Source organism: Perna viridis, chromosome 5 (assembly GCF_037379345.1).
Source record: "Perna viridis isolate PV_CMFRI_1.1 ecotype Kerala chromosome 5, ASM3737934v1, whole genome shotgun sequence".
Lineage (NCBI taxonomy): Eukaryota > Metazoa > Mollusca > Bivalvia > Mytilida > Mytilidae > Perna > Perna viridis.
The window spans coordinates 38,997,007-39,015,712 of record NC_142449.1 but is presented as its reverse complement, the minus strand read 5'-3'; the positions used below and the strand labels follow the sequence as shown (position 1 = coordinate 39,015,712).

The window sequence follows — 18,706 nt, the reverse complement described above, 5'->3', positions numbered from 1 at the left end:
ACCTGAAAGAAAAATCATATCAATTTTCATTAAATTTTTTCTAATAGTTTCTGTGGAGAAATTGTTTGTAGTAACATAAAAAATAGCAAAAGTATGTCAAAGAAGGGCAATAACTCTAACATGGCTGAACGGATTTACATGAAAATTTGACCACATGCTAACTATACTAAACACATGTATTCTATGTCAGAATTTGGCTGAACCTATCAGTTTTAGGAATATATTCGTAAAACTTATGTCTGACCCTATGTACCACGACACTTGGTACTGCCGTAGTGGTATTAATTCAATGTGGATCCTGAAAAATTCGAGAGATCTTCTGGAATCTCTCAATTTAAGATTATTATCAGAATACAATAGCATTAAACCTATGATTTTTCTACTCTTTCTATTCCCCATATTAAGTTAAAATCCTGACTCAAAAACCTTATACATCGTTGTTATTAATAAATAAAATGGTGCACTAGGATACAAATATAAAGTTCTTGGAAGAGATTCCTCATACTTTTTATAGAATAATTCCAAATCATTTTCCAACTATACTGAAGAAGATGTTTTTTTCAAAATGCCGGAATTTTGATCGACAACATATTCGTCCAGTGTGGTGGACGTGTTTTTCATAAACGGTCGTATTCCAATGGGAACAAATTGTGCTCCTCTACTTGCCGACCTATTCATTCACTCTTATGAGGCTGACTTTATAGCCAAGGAACATCGTTTAGCTAGATCCTTTAATGTCAGTTTCGCTATGTAAGATGACGTATTTAATACTATAATCGTTAACCAATCCTAGTTTCGGGGATTTGATACATTGCATATTTTCTACAAAAGTGATGACTTTTCATTCAGAATTGTCAACTTTCCTTTCATCTGTGGCAACATCCCTTCAGCACCTGCGTATGGAGTTTCCATATCATAACTCATACGTTATGCTAGAGCTTGCCGAAACTACGGTGACTTTTTGTATCGTGCTAGACTTCTAACAAGTAGGATTTTGAAACAGGGTTATGTTGTTACAAGATGAAGTCATCACTACAGAAGTTTTATGGTCGTCATCATGAACTCGTGGGTTGTTACGGTGTATCCATCTGCACCATGAAAACGGATTTGTTCAACGGGCCATAGTTCTCCTTTCCTCTTTAGTGTACCCAAGACTTGACTTTTTATGAGCACCTCGGCGGGTGTTTCTAGAAAAGCAGAGGACGCTCCCGATTCGTCTGGTCCATGCTCCCAGTTTTTAGTCGAGTGCGACTTGCTCATTTGCTTTTGTTACTTTGTATGTTTTATTTTAGTTACTTCATGTTCTTCATTGTTGTGTATGTATGTTTTCCATGCCTGGTCTTTGTTCCTGGATTCCATTCTTTTGATTACCGCTAGTACCTTGGTTCCATTGATTACTCTTCCATAGAACTTGAGAGAAAGTATACTTCAGACACTGCGAACTAAGCCTCATATCGTGACCTACACTTACAGATCGATGGTAAAGAAAAACTATTGACCAAACTATACGACAAACGCAATGACTTTTCATTCCGTATTGTCAATTTTTCTTTCATCAGTGGCAACATCCCTTCAGCATATCACAACTTATACGTTATGCCAGAGTTTGTTGTAACTACGCAGTCTTTATACTTATAAATAGGAACAAGGTTATGTTGCTACAAGATTAAAGTCATCACTACAGAAGTTCTATGGTCGTCATCATGAGCTAATGCATCGTTTGGGTGTATCCATCTACACAATGAAAATCAATTTGTTCAACGTGTCATAGTATACCTTTCCTTTTTCGTCTACCCTGGACTTCTTGATTTTTTATGAGTAACTCTCTGGGTGTTTATAGAAAAGCAGAGCACGCTTACCAACCGGTGCACCTGGTCCATGCTTCCAGTTTTTAGTGGAGTCCGATTTGCTCATTTTCTTTGTTACTCTGGTCTTTGACCACGAATTACATTCTTTTGATTTCTGTTTTTGAATCTTGGTTCCCTTGATTCTCTTTAGTAGCGGCCGCCATGTTTGTCGGTAAATATAAATATCCCTGCATACATTCAGTAAATAAGAAGCAGAAATAGAGTAATTAGAAAAAGATGTAAACAACAATTCTTCAAAAAACTTATCATTTCCTCTGAATCAGAAAAGGCTCGAGTAAGAAGTTCAAAGACAAAAACTTGTTTAGAGCATTATCTATATCTTAGCACAAACAAATGGACTACTTCTATTTATCTAAAAATGTCATTGCAGCTCAGTGGAGAACAAAACAAAAATCATGTGAAAGTAATCTGACATTTGGTGAGTGTAGTCAAGGGTTGAGCAGGGTGAAATATGGAAAAGTCCTGGCTCTGATGGCTTTTCGGTTGATTAATATATATATATTTTTAAAAATATTGAATCCTTCTTATTTAGATGACTAAGGTATGGGTACAATTCAGGAGTTTTTTATTCAAATTTTCATTACCAAAGTACTAATACCTGCATCCCTAATGAAGGAAATGATTGAAAATGCATTTAAAAAAAAATGGAGAGGAATTAATCCGATGTACACTGATATGAAAATAACGTAAGCTGTCATTTCCATTTGAATTAAGCAGGTTTCTCTTCCGTTATCAGTGATTTTCAAAAAGGGTTTATGGAAATAGATTCATTTGGGAGAATTCCAGACTATTCTATGTCTTGATGAATTATTTAACATGAACTAATGAGGAAGGTCTATTGATGTTTAGAAGGCTTTTGATTCAGTTGAATTGGATTTCATCAAAAAGCGCTTCAAAGTTTTAATTTTTGTGAATTGCAGCTGGGTTGATATTTTATATAAAGGGGCAAAAAGTTGTGTGATTAACAATAGACTCTTATTAAATGTTTTTTTATTTATTTTTATTTTTTTAAGTAGAAAGAGGTGGTCGTCAAGGTGATCCTTTCTCACCTAACCTATTTGTAATTGCAGTTGAACTTTAGCCATGAAGCGTAAATCAACATCTGGTATAAAAGGAGTATATGTGGATGACTTTGAACCAAAGTAAGCCAATATGTAGATGATACATTTTCATCATGGGATGTTAGCAAATCATCTTTAAGAGAAACTTTTAAATGTTTTAATGATTCTTATTCAATATCAGGCTACGAATGAGAAAATCAAAGACAAAAGTGTTATGGCTAGGTAGTAAAAATTTTTCAAGTTTGATCTCATGCCTTGACATTAAACTTGATTGGTCATTTTCAAACTTAAGGTATCTTGGCATATATTGTTGAATTTTAAAAGGAAAATAAGAGAATAACAAGGTTTACTTACAGAGTAATGTCAGGGGAACCAAGGTTATAGCGGTAATCAAAAGAAAATGAAAATCTGGCTACATAGAAAAGTGTCAGTGCATGGTAAAATAACTATAACTGAAAATCTAGAATTTCAAAAACTAGTACATTTATTGACTGCATTGCCCAATTTAAATCAATCTTCACTCAGTTAAAATCCCGACTGAAAACATTATACATCGTTGTTTTTCCAAAAACGATGGTACAACTAGATACAAATATATAGTTCTTGTTAGAGATTGCTCATACTTTGTAAGAAATAATTCCAAATCATCTTCCAAATATACAGAGGAACATGTTTACAAAATGCTGAAATATTTAATCTACAACATATTTGTCCAGTGTGGCGGACGTGTTTTTCAACAAACGGTCGGCATTCCAATGGGAACAAATTGTGCTCCTTTACTTGCTGACCTTTTCCTTCACTCTTATGAGGCTGACTTTATATCTGATCTGATTTGAAAGAAAGAATATCGTTTAGCTAGATCCTTTAATCTCAGTTTCCGCTATATAGATGACGTATTATCTTTAAACAATCCTAATTTCGAGGATTTCATACATCGCATCTACCCCAACGAACTTGAGATAAAGGATACTACAGACAATGTGAAGTCAGCCTCATATCTTGACCTACACTTAGAAATCGATGGTAAAGGAAAAGTATTGACCAAACTTTACGACAAACGTGATGACTTTTCATTCAAAATTGTCAACTTTCCTTTCATCTGTGACAACATCCCTTTAGTAACTGCGTATGGAGTGTTCATATCACAACTGCTACGTTATGCCAGAGCTTGCCGAAACTACGCAGACTTTTTGTATCGTGCTAAAATTCTTAAAATTGGATTCTGGAATAGGGTTATGTTGCTACAAGATTGAAGTCATCACTATAGATGTTTTATGGTCGTCTTCATGAACTCGTGGATCGTTATGGTGTATCAATCTGCACATGAAAACTGATTTATTCAACGCGTCATAGTTTTCTTTTCCTCCTTTGTCTATCCCGGACTTGACTTTTTATTAACAAATCGGCGGGTGTTTCTAGAAAAGCAGAGGACGCTTATCCTATCGGTGCACCTAGTCCATGCTCCCAGTTTTTTTAGTTGAGTCCCAGTTACTCATTTGCTTTTGATACTTTGTATGTATGATTTTAGTTACTTTATGTTCCATGTTGTGTATGTCTGTTTTCCATGTCTAGTCTTTGTCCCGGTGTTACATTCTTTTGATTATCACTGTAACCTTGGTTCCCTTGATTACTCTTTGATTTATCCAATATTAGTTTTTACATCAAGTTGAGAAATCTATCCCAAGAAACTCGAAATTTGCATGTAACCCTGTAGGTTTAAAATCTGGATCAATTTTTTGGTCATCCCAATTCATACCGCTCTAGTGTTATACAAGCTCATCTTTAAACCAGATATAGAGAAAAAAAAACTTGTTAAAGCATGTGAGGGATTCATCTAAAGACTTTTCACTACCATCCAATGTAAGAAAAATGTCATCGGCATACTGGCTTAAAAGCTTTTCATCATCATCTACATGTACAATGTATATAGATTTCATGAATGTTGTGATGTTAGTTTTTAATGATAACAATTTAACACCTATGATAAATAGTAAGGAGAAAGTGGATCCCCTTGTCTGCAACCCCTCTCAAGATTGAAGAAATTGGATGTGTCCATTGTTAATAAAACAGCGCTTATCCTCATTATATCGAGTCTCGAACCATCTGCAGATCAAAAATTAAAACTCTTTAGAAATATCTGTAACAAGTCCAAGTTTAAATCAAATAATTTTTCAAAATCTACTAAAAGAAGCAATCCTGAATTATCATTATTTTTTTAAGATAGTGCATCTTACATAAAATTCTAGTATTCTTCCCTATAAATCTACCCTTCAAAAACCCTATTTGAGTGTTACAGATGACTTGCTGCAACTCAGATTTCAGTGTATTTGAAATAGCAGCTGGTGCTACTTTAATATTAGTATTTAATAGGCTAATTGGTCACCATTTAAGTAATGTCACTTTGAAATTGAAAATTTGAAAAATTTCCACACTCATATCCAAAGGATAAAGAACGATAAAGAAAACGCCCGAGATGTCTCTACAAAAATTCGTAAAAATTAACGGTAAATCCATCTAATTCAGGACTCTTCCATTTTCCATTCCTTGTAGTGACATATAACATTCCTCATAGTTCAGATTACCTTTACAGAGGTCCTGTTGTTCCTGTGTGAATGTAATATCGTGTTTAAAAATATGAACTAATTACTCCTAGATGAGTACAGATGTTTATAAAAGTTATGTTGTTCCTGTAAATTTTCAGTCTGATTAGATATATAAATACCTCGGTCACATACCATTCCGGCTGTTGTCTTCTTTACAAAATGTTTTTTTCTCTAGCTAACAAAAATTTGGGTACATTTTCCCCATTTTCATTCCAGATTGCACGGAATCACCATAGATCAAGGAGTTCGAATGTTTCAAGAATGTCTTTAATCATTTTACGAGAGTTAGGGTTTTTGTTATTCAAAATATTATATGTATCTAAGTAAAATCCTGAACAACATTCCAGTCATCACATAATAAAATACTGGTATTTGCAAAACAATAATTCTCTACAATAAATTTTAACGATGGTTCATCTGCATTATGTCCATACACACAAACAAAAGTTAACTTTTGTTCGCATAAGGAAAAACCAAGAACAATGTAAACTGCCCATCAAGATCAGTTTTAGAATCAGTGATATTAAAATCTAAACCCTTTTAAACATAATACAAACATCAGCACATCTATTATTACAATGACTAACAATGCATATGCTGCCAAATTCATCTTCCAAATGTTTTGAACATATTCACTACTGTGAGTTTCTTGAAAAATATAGATGCCCCCTTTTATTTAACACAGTCAAAAAATTTTCAATCTCTTTTCCTATTTCCAGATAGAACTCGAACATTCACAAACAGAACTGTTGCATTATTATCAATACTCATCATGTAATAACATCTACTAATGGAAAAAGTACATTGGTCAAACAATAATAATTTAGCACAGGACATAATATAACATACATGCAGACATACATATCGTACATACAAAGATGACACTTTTTACAATGCATAATACACATCAGGTACATTTAACAGTCGAATTGGCTTGTCATCCAAACTGAGATCTTTTGTTCAAAAGCATGACAATAAATTCACGAATTTCCCCAAGAAGACTTCATAAATATGAGAAATGGTAAAGAGAAATTCAACCCTGCTTACTCCTACTTTAACTTATAAATTTAGTGAGTGTCTGTCATTCTACTTTAATTCTATATTTTCATCAAGGGGAAACAACAATTACGGAATTAGATATCATTGGCTGATACAAGCAATACTACTGCAGCATATAAAGGAAAAAGTGGAAACTTTTCTACTTTTTCTTCACCACATCAAAATTAATGTATATGTATGAACGTACTTTTTCGTTTCACACTGAATTGATAGGAAAAAGATGTACAGCCAGAGCGGAAATGTGCAATGGCATCCTAGCAGAAATCCAGAAGATAAAAAACATACAAAATTTACATCAGAGGTAATCAGGTACCGAATTGTTTATATCACATAATATACAGTAAATCAGAACTAAAGGGAAAATGAGAACAAAATAGGCTTTTGAATAATATATGCATCATAAGTTATTTAACTCAACAATAAAGCACCTAGTAGAACTGAAAAAGTTAAGGATTTTGATAATTAAAACAAAATGCTCATCTATATAATCAAATACCTCAAATTTTATCCTCTGTTTACTATACTTCAATTGTCCGTAAACATTACAGTAATAAAATAGGCATTATCTATAGTAAATTTTTGTTCTAGTCTTGTAACAAGCCCAAGATTTCTTTATGTAATGTCATCATGTAATTTAATGTTGTTACTAAGGTTTTTAATTATCAATATGTCAATTTTCACTTCTGTATTTCTGACTGTAACAATTACTGGTCTAATCTCACCTCCCCTCTTCGGAATGCAATGAATGGCAATCACATTAAATGGTTCTATATTCACCCATTTATCTTATTCACAATTTCAACACACTCTACACGAAGATTATTATGTCTTTTTTCTGGAGTATTTTTCATATAATTACCTAGCATCTATTGATCTGTTGTTACAGTCCTTTACTACATCTTTCAATTCATCTATTGGTTTGTATTTTCCCTCAGTCTTTCCTCCTCCAAATCGTTTTCAAGAACTGACTTCATCATTTAGTCTTTCATTTTTTCCTCAATACTACCAGTCCAAAATTACACAAAGTATTAGTTGATGCAGAGTTTCTTACAAATCAATAAATAATGCAAAGAAAAAAAAATGCAGAGAGTACACCAGGACAGCAAAATCCACATATAACTTTTATTAAAATAATCCATCTGAGAACTTATCAAATGCAAACCAACAACAATAACAACAACGACGACGACAACAACAACCAGAACAAAACATCCCAACTCCCCCCGAAAAAATAAAAAAACAACAAAAAAAAAAAAAACTGAGAGCCAACTTAGCTGACTACTGCTACGGCGGCGGCCATCTTCATCCCCGGAACTCCCACTTCCTGTTTTTATGATTTATCTTTAAATTCAAATATATTGTTTTTTAATATGATTTCAATAGTAGTACATTTGAGTAGAAAGTGGAATATTAAAATTTTCATCAAGCTATATTAACAGCTTGCTATATTTTATAGCCTAGCAGAGTGGTCTAAGGCACTGGACTTTATTAACAACTAGATATACTGTCCTGTACTACCATACATTGTATACTAAGTTACAGCCCTAGATTAATCCTACGAGGAGGAATGACCCGGCCAGCGAAAGCTATATTTTAATATACCCTTGCTGACCGAGTGGTCTAGGGTGCTAGTGCTGGCGGTGTTCTCACAGATGTCACAATGGTTCGAGTTCGGGTCCCGTGGAGGGAATGACCAAACATTTGTTTTACAAATTTGACAGTTCTAACATCGTTGGGAATTTTTCATACACTTCTACACTTATATTATCTTCCCTGTATGAATTTGATTCGATGGAACAGTGTAGCAAATAGAGTCATCACATTCTGAGACTTTGTATAATATTGATTTATTGTGACATGTATCGTTAACCTCTATCCTATATAACAACACCTAGATAAACTGTCCCGTACTACCATACATCATGTACTAAGTTACAGACCTAGGTTAATCCTAAGAGAAGCAGTGACCCGGCCATCGAAAGCTATATTTTTATATAACCTAGTTGGTCGAGTGGTCTAGGGCGCTGAACTTTGTGCAGGCGGTGTTGCCAAAGATGTCACAGCGGTACGAGTTCGAGTCCTGCGGAGGGAATGACCAAAAATTTGCTTTGCAAATTGGACAGTTCTAACACTGTAGGGAATTTTTCTGACCCTTCTATACTTTCATCATCTTCCCTGTATGAATCTGATCCGATGGAGCTTTGTAGCAAATAGTCGCATTCTAAGACGTTATACATATTTATATACTTTTTTCTCTTCTGTGTTTGTAAATGTCTGATACATGTAAGTATTGCTGTTTTTAAGAGTCGTGTATGCTCTGTAAAAGGTCCATTGATTCGAAAGCATTTCCTACTCTATATCAATGTATGCAACTATCATACACTTTATAAAGGGCCTTTCGTTTGGAATAAAGCACATTCTGTTATATTTTATTCTATTCCATATGTAAATGTAACAAATACATCTTTTTGAGCAATATGTGTAGCCTTTTAAAGAGTTGTGTTTAGAAGTCAGCATATTGATGCACCGATGGAAATCCATTTTCTTCAGCCAATCAATTGCTGACTTGACTGGACGCTGTTGTAGTAGTACCTGTTTCACTTGAAGAATGAATCATTGAAGAATGTGTGGGTAAAGGAAATTTTTCTTTAAACCTGTTTGTTGGCACCAAATTCTTCTAACAGGAACTTGTTGATCATTTTTAGTTCCGATCATGTGCATTTGTTGACATTTGCCCTAGCCGCTGAGGACAATAGATGGAACCAACTATTATCGTATATATCATAACAGGATAAACATTCATCAGCAGGATTATCAACTGTCATAGCCGCCTGTATACTGATGTACAAACTTTGAAAAGAACATCTGTTAAAAACTTCCATATCATCGTGTAGGGTTTTTTCCAACGGCCCTACCTTCTACTCCATGTAAATGAATCTTTCGAATAAAACTATAACCAAGAATCAAAATATTCATGTAGCTTCTTTATGAAGGTCAGTTTTGTAGTACAGCTAAATATCTCCAAGTACCTGTTAAATCGAATGAGGACCATTCAGGAAAGACAATACTCCCGTAATGTTATGGTTTGACGTGCATTTGAAAGACATGTGGAATGTTTTTTTTATTTGAAAAACCTTGATGTGAAGTACTTTTCAGAGCATTTTATTTATTGCTCTGGAGAAAAAGTTACGGACCCTAGTAAGTGAAACTAATGGAATTGATTTAAAAATTAATTAGTCCTTGTGAATTTTGGTTTCAAAGGACGTTGTAAGATTTCCTGCATTTTGACAATCTATGAAGTTTTTGAGAGTTGACGTTCAATCTCCGAAACAGAGGTTTGTAGCTCCTTCGTCCCTGTAGTGTTTGATTGAAGTAAGATGTTAGTTCGTTAAGAACAGAGTTTGAAAGGTTGAACTTAGCGAAAGAGGCGTTATATTGAGCTGTACAGTGACTTATAAAATCGGTTTGTATTTGCTATCATTTTAACTTTGTATACACCGATGACACAAGACTAGGAATTCACTCCTCTTCCGCCAGCGTGCTTTTCTTCCATATAGCGTTATCCACAAACGTCATCTGTAATGTATTATTCAAGAGTTGTACCGGTCATTTTTTGTATAATCATGATCAAGTGTAAAACATTAATATATGATAATTGAATCATACATGTAATTACGAATCTTTTAGATTTCAAGAGCATACATATTTTAAATTTTATGTTATATTACAACTGAATTTTATATTATAAAATGTTTAAAATGTAAAATTATGATAATATATGTTAAAAACTACTTATTTTTGATTAAGATTCAGTGTTGTGTGTCATTTCTAAATGATGGATCAAAGTGGGGAATGGCGCAGAATCCTTTAAATATTTTAATTGTTGTTCCGCTACATTAGGGCTTCTTACTGAAGTGTATTTATGTCCTCAGACATAAAGGAATTTATGATGTAAAATCAATGTATTTGATGATTTTCATATTAAGTTTATACAAAGGACTGATCATAATCCATTACGTGAAGTAAGTCATACTTATGCTACAAGTTTGGAATACTGATCTGTGCAAGGAAAAAATCTTGGAGTTATCTACAGTATTTGATTTGAATAATTACAATAATTACAATCAATGTAAAGTACAAATGAATTATTTTATGAATTATGATTACCACAATACAGACCACAAGAAGCAGCCTCAGGTTTAAAAAAAAATAAATTACAGATGGCTGCTTCAAAGGGAAATATTTTTTCATAATAAATCGTCAAGTCAGTAGAGACCTTATTTTTGTTTATGGGTTGATTCCTACCTGAGTATAAAGAAGGAAACCCTTATTTTAAAAGGGGAATCCCTCTAAGTTTCCAATCATTTTAAAGCTTAAATATGCAAAGTGGAAAGGCATCTAGTTTAAATGGTATTCCAATTGAGATCCTTAAGGATTGTAATTCTATACTTAACCCCTTAATTTAGAAACTATTTAATCCTGTATTCTCATCCGGTATACATCATACACAGTGGTTTTCAGTATATCTGTACCCTGTTTTTAAATCAGGTAAACCGCGTAAAACAGATAGCCATTAATGCATGCTTGATACATTATTTAACTTTGATTTGAATAGCAGACTTCATATTTCAGTGATAAATTCTTGTCAGATTGGATTTTCTCAGAAGATCATCTGATTAAGTACTATTACTGACAATATATAAAAAGGGAAATATTTTTGCCTATTTTTTTTATTCCAAAAAAGCTTTGAATAAAGTTATACATGCAGGAAAATATAATCATACTTTTAATAAATAGTATATTTGGAAAGTTGACTCCATGTTTCAAGTTTTCCATTTATGTGAGACAGCGTGATGTTTTAAGCCCAAATATTTTCAAAATATTTATCTTAAAGTTCTTATCACGTCTTAATCGTGTTATATTAACAATCAAATGATTGACTGTCTAATGTATGCTGATAATGTTGTAATATTTTCAAAAACACATGATCGATAGTTTGCGAAAGAGAATTGATACATTGTATACTTTTTGTGAAGAATGGTGTTTTGATATAAATCTTATAAGAAAATTTTTTCTAAGAAATAAGTAAACTTTTTCAAATACCCAATTTGTTTCGGAGGGACAGAGATTGAATATGATAATTTCTATACAAATCGTAGAATTATATTTACGTGTAGTGTTAAATTCAAACAACATAAAGATGACTTATAAAGAAATCACTTAAAGAATGTTTCAAGTTACAGAGGTGATTGTCTTCCCCTTATCCTTGCATTACATCCTTTATACATCCGTACGATCATTCGATAAAATCTATTCTTTTGTATGGTTCTGAATTTTTTAGGGAATGCTTGCTACTGATTCTGCTGCATGTAAGAAAACAAATGTATATATTTTCGAAAAAGTCTTATGCCAAGATACTACATATAGGTCATACGTACTACTTATAGGTCATATACTAGATTTATGAAACACATTCTTGGTGTTAATAAAAAATCAAGCAATATATCTGTGATGTCAGAACGTGGTTAATTTCCTATTTATTTTACAGTTATCTTATCATTTTTAAAATATTGCCATAGACTAGGTTTGAATGATAAATTTTGATGCCTTTATGTGTAAAAAACAACCAGCTTCATCTGTCTAAAGTTAGTACATGAAATTAAACAACTTAATTGGATAATTTTTCATTTATCATGTTCATAGTGCGGTTGAATGTATAATATTATATTTCTTGTGCATGTACAAACCTCAGCAGAAACGAAAACGTCCAATCTCCACATTGTATTTCGATTTTAAGGATTATTTAAGAAATTCTGATTCTTCGTTTAAATTGACAGAAAATGTGTAAATGATATGCCACTATCGCAATAACCCACTAACGACATGTATGAGTTAAGTTGTGCCCAGTGAGAACCAACATCGGTGTAAATAGTAAGTGTGTAAAATTTAGCGAGATTTCAATGCACTACAATCGCCCTGTACGCCCTGTTGGTAGCTTTGACGGTTTCTAACTCACATAACATACTTACCCAAGTAAATACCAACCAAATCGTAGCAAATGGCCATCACATGTACGAAGAATTGTTATATCACTCAAATAACCCAACACCATTTTTTTAGGGCATTAGGAATTACCTAGTCTAGTGCAGTACGACAATGAATAGAGTACACCCAAAGATTACAGATTTTCAAACTCCCATACGGAGTGACTCCAAGGACTGCCCAAAAATGTCGTAAAAATCCTGGAGTGATCTTGGCATACTTCCTTAAAAAAGCAATAAAATACTTCCATCTCGAAGTTTTTTTTTATTGCCCTGAGTATTCCTTGAAGTAACACCTACGTCCTACGACCACGTATTGTGAACATGATTACAATACACAAGGTGATCAAATACTTACAGTGACTACGAAATACATCCAAAAGGCAATAGATGGGAGAAATAGAGGTAACGTAGCTTATTGGGCAGATATATTGCAAAATTTATTAGCGACTGTAAATGTTTGTTTGTTTGTTTGTTGGGGTTTAACGTCCGAGCAGCAATATTTCAGCTATATTCAGACGATGAATATGAAATTGATGATAAAATGAACATGAAATGACAAAAAAAAAGGATGGGTCACAAGGATAATAGGGTCGACAAATTTTGATTGCCACTGGAAAAGGGGGGATGGGTAAGGTCGGGCAATTTAGCCTCCAGTGGCAGAGCGCAAAGGTTCCTACTCCTATCGAATACCACAGCAGGGTTCTTTAACGTGCGAGGAACGTGGCATCTTTCCCAACACGGTGCACCACTATGGTTTGCGGTCAGGTTTTCCGTATTATAGCCTGACAACCCCAGCATGTAACATGCCAGGGGTACCCCATTCCACCACCTGGGGCACACATCCCAGTTGCTCTGTGGGCAGAGCGCCTAGCCCCCGGCTAGGTTTCTGAGCACTATTTAGTCGCCTTATACGACAAGCTTAGCGCTGCTGCAGGCCTATTCTTTTAACACCCGGACCTGCACGGGGCAGCGACTGTAAAAAACTTAGGACATCCAACATTATTTATTACATTATCTGCATATGATAATAATTGGCCAGAATTAAACATGTAATTGAATGAAATATAATACGAGGAAGCCAAAAACTCTAAATCCTGTAATGAAAATATGAGGAAAGATCCATTATTCATTTCTCATCATTTTGAAAGGAGATGGAAAGCTTTCTTTATATAAGTATGTTTTAAATGGAAAAGAAAAACCTTTAGGGAATATTGAGGATTTTTTCCACTTGTTGTATACCAAAATAGAGGAATTCCCATTTACATATTTTTTGTGTATAACAAATGTCCCTACTTTGATTTAAAGTACATCATCAGACATTGTGCGTTACTATGAAAAGGTAATTTGTACAGCATTACCTTCTGAAAAAAAAAAAACCCCAGATCTGTATTTTTGATTGAAACGTCTACCAATTCATCATCATACAAGATCGTGCAAAAAGACGTAATGTCTCTTGTTTTGGCTTTCCTAAGACACCTTGTACTAAAACAAAGATACTATCAAATGTTGATGTTACAAACCAGGGAAGTAGAGGACATGTTTATCAAAGGGCTAGATCAGTTGATGATGTTTATATAAATCCGTACAATCCTAAATTGTTAAAAAGCTGGCGTGCTAGCATGGATATTCAAATGGTTAGTGGAGTTCATGGGTTAGCGTATTATGTTTGTAGTTACATAACAAAAGCTGTACTGATGATTTAAAATATGTTCAGAATAAAGTGTACAAAGACATACATGCTAATGTGCAGCAATATACAAGTAAAAATCTAATACACATCAATGGCATTTGTGTATTAAAAAGTAGACGGATGTCTGCACAGGGGGGCAGCGGCTAGAGTTGGTCATTTGCAGTTAGTTTGGTTTTCAAGAACAACAGATTTTGTTAATACACGTATTAGTGATGAAAGTTATAAAGTTTTATTACCACGAAAGAAGAGAGCGATTAAGTGACAATAGCTCAGAATTTTTTGCTCGAATATAATGTATTATTATATGGATCGCCCGATAAAATTAGATAACATGTCTCTTTTCAATTTGCTTCATGGTATAAATTTTCGTCATCTGAATATACTGATGTCTCATTCAGGAGTTGTCAAAGAATTAAGCTGCATTCTATTAATAACAAAAATGTAAAAAGAAGGACATTTGCAATAAGAACTCCAAAATTTCAAGGTAATAGTGAGCAGATTATTTTTCTCTCCAGATGTTGCATTTATCCTTTTTCGAAGTGGAAGTAGTGTTATTTCTACCATATTCAAGAAGCGTTCTTGTCGAAGAACAGTCCGGTTTTAGGTACCACACTTGAAGAAATAAGAGCAATTGTTGCTCCAAATATACATGAAACAGAAAAAAATACAGGACGAGATTTCAACAGTGTATTTTTTACTCGATATACCTTGAACTGTAGATATAAATATAAATAGTCCTACAGAAGTTTTAATTATAATAAGGAGCTATCAGAAACTTTTCACGTTTTACAAGTTAACAGATTATCACCGGAGTCCAAAGATTTAGGCAAAAATATAACAAAAATTAACAGACGATCATTTCAGGGTAGTCGAAAATTGTTTTAGTAATTCTTGTACCAAACCGCTGCATCTGTTTTTAAGCGGTGGTGCAGGTACTAGAAAATAATTTCTAATTAATACACTGGTAGACTGGTTAAGACTCTTCACTGCACCATGTGTAGGAGTATTAGTTTGAGGACAAACTGGAACGGGTGCAAAAATATCCACGGGAAAACGTTACATTCAACTTTTAAACTACTGGTACAACATGGATCTGAACCAACTTACGGAGAGTTTAGTAGTAAAACTCTTCAAGATTCACGTAGAATATGTCATTCTGTGCATACTATTTTAATTGATGAAATCTCAAGGGTTTCAAGTCAAGTATTACTTTATATTTATAGACGATTATCAGCTATAAAAACAATGATGGTTACTTTGAATGAAAACAAACCTTCTAGAATATATACATGTATACAGTTTGATGATAATTCAAATATTGGACTTCTATGATATGTTAAATATCACAATGCCACTGTTAAAGATCAAATATCTTAAGAATTTCATTACAGTGGTAAATCAATTACTAGAAATCAGTTTACACATCTTCCTGCTTGGGTATCAACTATTCATAAAGTTCAAGGAGTAACATGCGATGAAATAGTGCTTGGTATAGGAAAAACTTTTCGCACAAGGACAGATTTATGTTGCTTTGTCCAGAGTCAAAACACTGGAAGGACTTGCAATAGAATTACTTGATCCTACAAAAATTAAAACAGATCAAACAGTGCTTCATTTCTACAATTCAATACCAGAAGTTAAAAAACAGTCTTGTTGAAATTTAAAAAAATTAACTTTAAAACAAGTTTGACATTATTACATGAAGTAATCATGTGATAATTCAAAATAATATTATTTTAGATTTTTCTGTTAGAAGTTTCGCTTTGAACAAATATGTGAATGAAAAAAAATACACCTACATGTATATACATTTACCAGATGTACATGTTTCTGTACAGTTATACAACTTGTAATTGAACTAAATTTTTAAACATACATGAAGACACTTGAAATTTTCAAGTAACGTTTGAAGTTGAAACATTTGAAATTATCACAAGTCAACTAAATTTAAATTTGATGTTTGATCTGTAATCTGTGAAAGGAAATTAGTGACATGGTATCAATTTTTATTTAATCTTGTCATCTACATTTTTCTTGCGCTTTTGTTATCAAGATAAGTGCCTCTTTCTTTTTATAGAATAGTCTTTTACCCCATTTTGCAGTGCCTCTTTTTATGTATTAAATAGTCTTTACCCCAATTTGCAGTGCCTCCTTTTATTTATTAAATAGTCTTTCACCCCATTTTGTATGTGCTTATACAAAGACACTACTTATACAAGTTGCTAATATAATATATACAGTATACAAATCTATTTTTTGACACCTGTCGTCGAATACATATATAAAGAGAGTTGCGGCTCTGATTGTAAGGTTAAATTAACAAAACAAAAATTATAAATAACATTTATGTTCATCATTAAAATGATACATGTAAGGTTTTATAACATACTAAATTATACAACATGTGCAAAATAAGTAATATAGTTAGTAAATGTCTGAAAATTGATTGTATTTTCCCAAATTTCAAATTATGATTTTATTTTGAAATTTATTTTTGTGGCAAAATATATTTGAAAGTAATGTAATCATTGTATAATTGAAGGATGTCTCTACAATGGAAAATCTGAGAGAAATTGTTAGACTGGAGAAACCCATTCGGGTACAAGTTATCACAGCACAGTCTGAAAGAGAATACATAACCTAAAAAAAAAACAAAACAAAAACAAAACAAAACAAAAAACAAGGAAATGGTAGTAAAAGAAGGAGTAGTGGCAGGTGGCAGTGGTTTTAAAAAGATCAGTGTATACAGCAGAGTTGACTTCCCCTGGAGCAATATCAAAAATTGTTGCTCTCGGAGACACAAAGGTTATCAGAAAAGCAGAAGAGGTAGTTCAGGTGCCAGAAGAAGTGAAAACCGCAGCTAAAGAAGCGAGCTTTCATATACACACAGTAACCTCACATCGCCTGATCAAAGTTTCCAATTTTCTTGAAGAAAAAGAGGGAACCATTTAATGTTATAGGCAGGGTTGTAGATGTAAGACAATGCTAATTTTATAACAGGACTGCTTCAAAAGGGAAATTATATATATTAAGAATAAAATTGGAATTTATTGTAAAATACTAATTTTTCCAAAAAAAAAAAGATTTCTTTTTTATTGTTCTAAATATTGATAGGGTGAGATCAAAACATTGCAGTCGACATGTGTTACTGGCCATTATATTACATGCACATGTACGTTATTAATTTTCCTGGTTGGAGGGTCACATTAGCTATTCCTATTGCATTTATTATTCCTTTCTATCATTTCTGAATAATACTTACAATCTGATCACTAAAGAAGGATTTCTGATGTACAAGCACATGCTTGCATTTGCTTACCAAGTGAGCCATTCCAGCTTTTTGGGCTTCCTTTGTTTTAGTTTCTTTGTTTTCTATGAATTAAAAATCATCCTAATGGAACAACTGGTAAAAGAATAATTCAACTGAATTTGCATGTACTATAATGTTAAAAGATACTTTTGTTAGCATGCATTCATATAGTAATTGCTGGTATTCATTATGTGCCATTGAAATTAATCTTGTAGTTTTGTTTTTTTGTGTGAGGGCCTTAGGGAAGATTAGTTGTAAACTAATTGTGTTACTCTCTTGAAATAAAGTATTATCATAATTGATGCATGATTGGTGTATTTAAATTCCAACAAATGTATGCTACATGTATGATATTTAATGATTATAAGGCAGTGATCAGAAATTTGAAAGTGGGACGTATTCTATTAAATTCAGATTTTCAATGGAACAATTATTAACATTGTTTGTAAAAAAAAATAACATTATATGGGACCTTTTAAATTTGAATGTGTCAAATGGCCAAAATTTCTAATGTTAATCAGTGATAAGGTGCATGTAAATACGAAGGAAGCATAAAAAACATGCATTGCACCAATTTATGTAAATTTTGATAAGTTCAGGTTCTGTACATGTATATTTGCAATATGACTAGCAACCACAAAAATTAAAAAAGTGAACCAAGTATGTATGACAATTAACATTAATTTGACACATTTGTACCTTACTGATATCTGCAGACATTTCTTATTACAAGTCAATCAAATACTTCTGAAAATTTACAATTGGTAGTCTTAGTAATTTGCTTAATTGTCATTATTTTATAGTTTTATTTTGATAGCCAAGGCAAATCTTTGTTGATACATGAAAATGCATCTTTATTTGGCATTTCTTCACTTTTCAACAAACTTGTTGCCAAATGTATCAATATTTATTATTGCCCAATTTAATATTTTAAACATTAATAAATTTGCAAAATATGGAAAACTGAAGAATAGTATTAGTGCTGCGGACGGTTAAGGATTTTTTGAACTTGAATGGGGCTAGAGGGTATACGGCTATAGTATATGTCAATGGAAAGATAAATTCATGCAG

The 18,706-nt window shown here is 32.9% G+C and overlaps 1 long non-coding RNA gene across 1 annotated transcript; it reads left to right on the top strand.

The window, feature by feature from the left end:
• Nucleotides 1–2,308: 2,308 nt before the first annotated feature.
• LOC148617429 (uncharacterized) lies at nt 2,309–5,809 on the top strand. The gene is made up of 2 exons (XR_015922488.1): nt 2,309–3,010; nt 5,749–5,809. It is a non-coding gene; the product is annotated as an uncharacterized LOC148617429 (long non-coding RNA).
• The last annotated feature ends 12,897 nt before the right edge of the window (nt 5,810–18,706 follow it).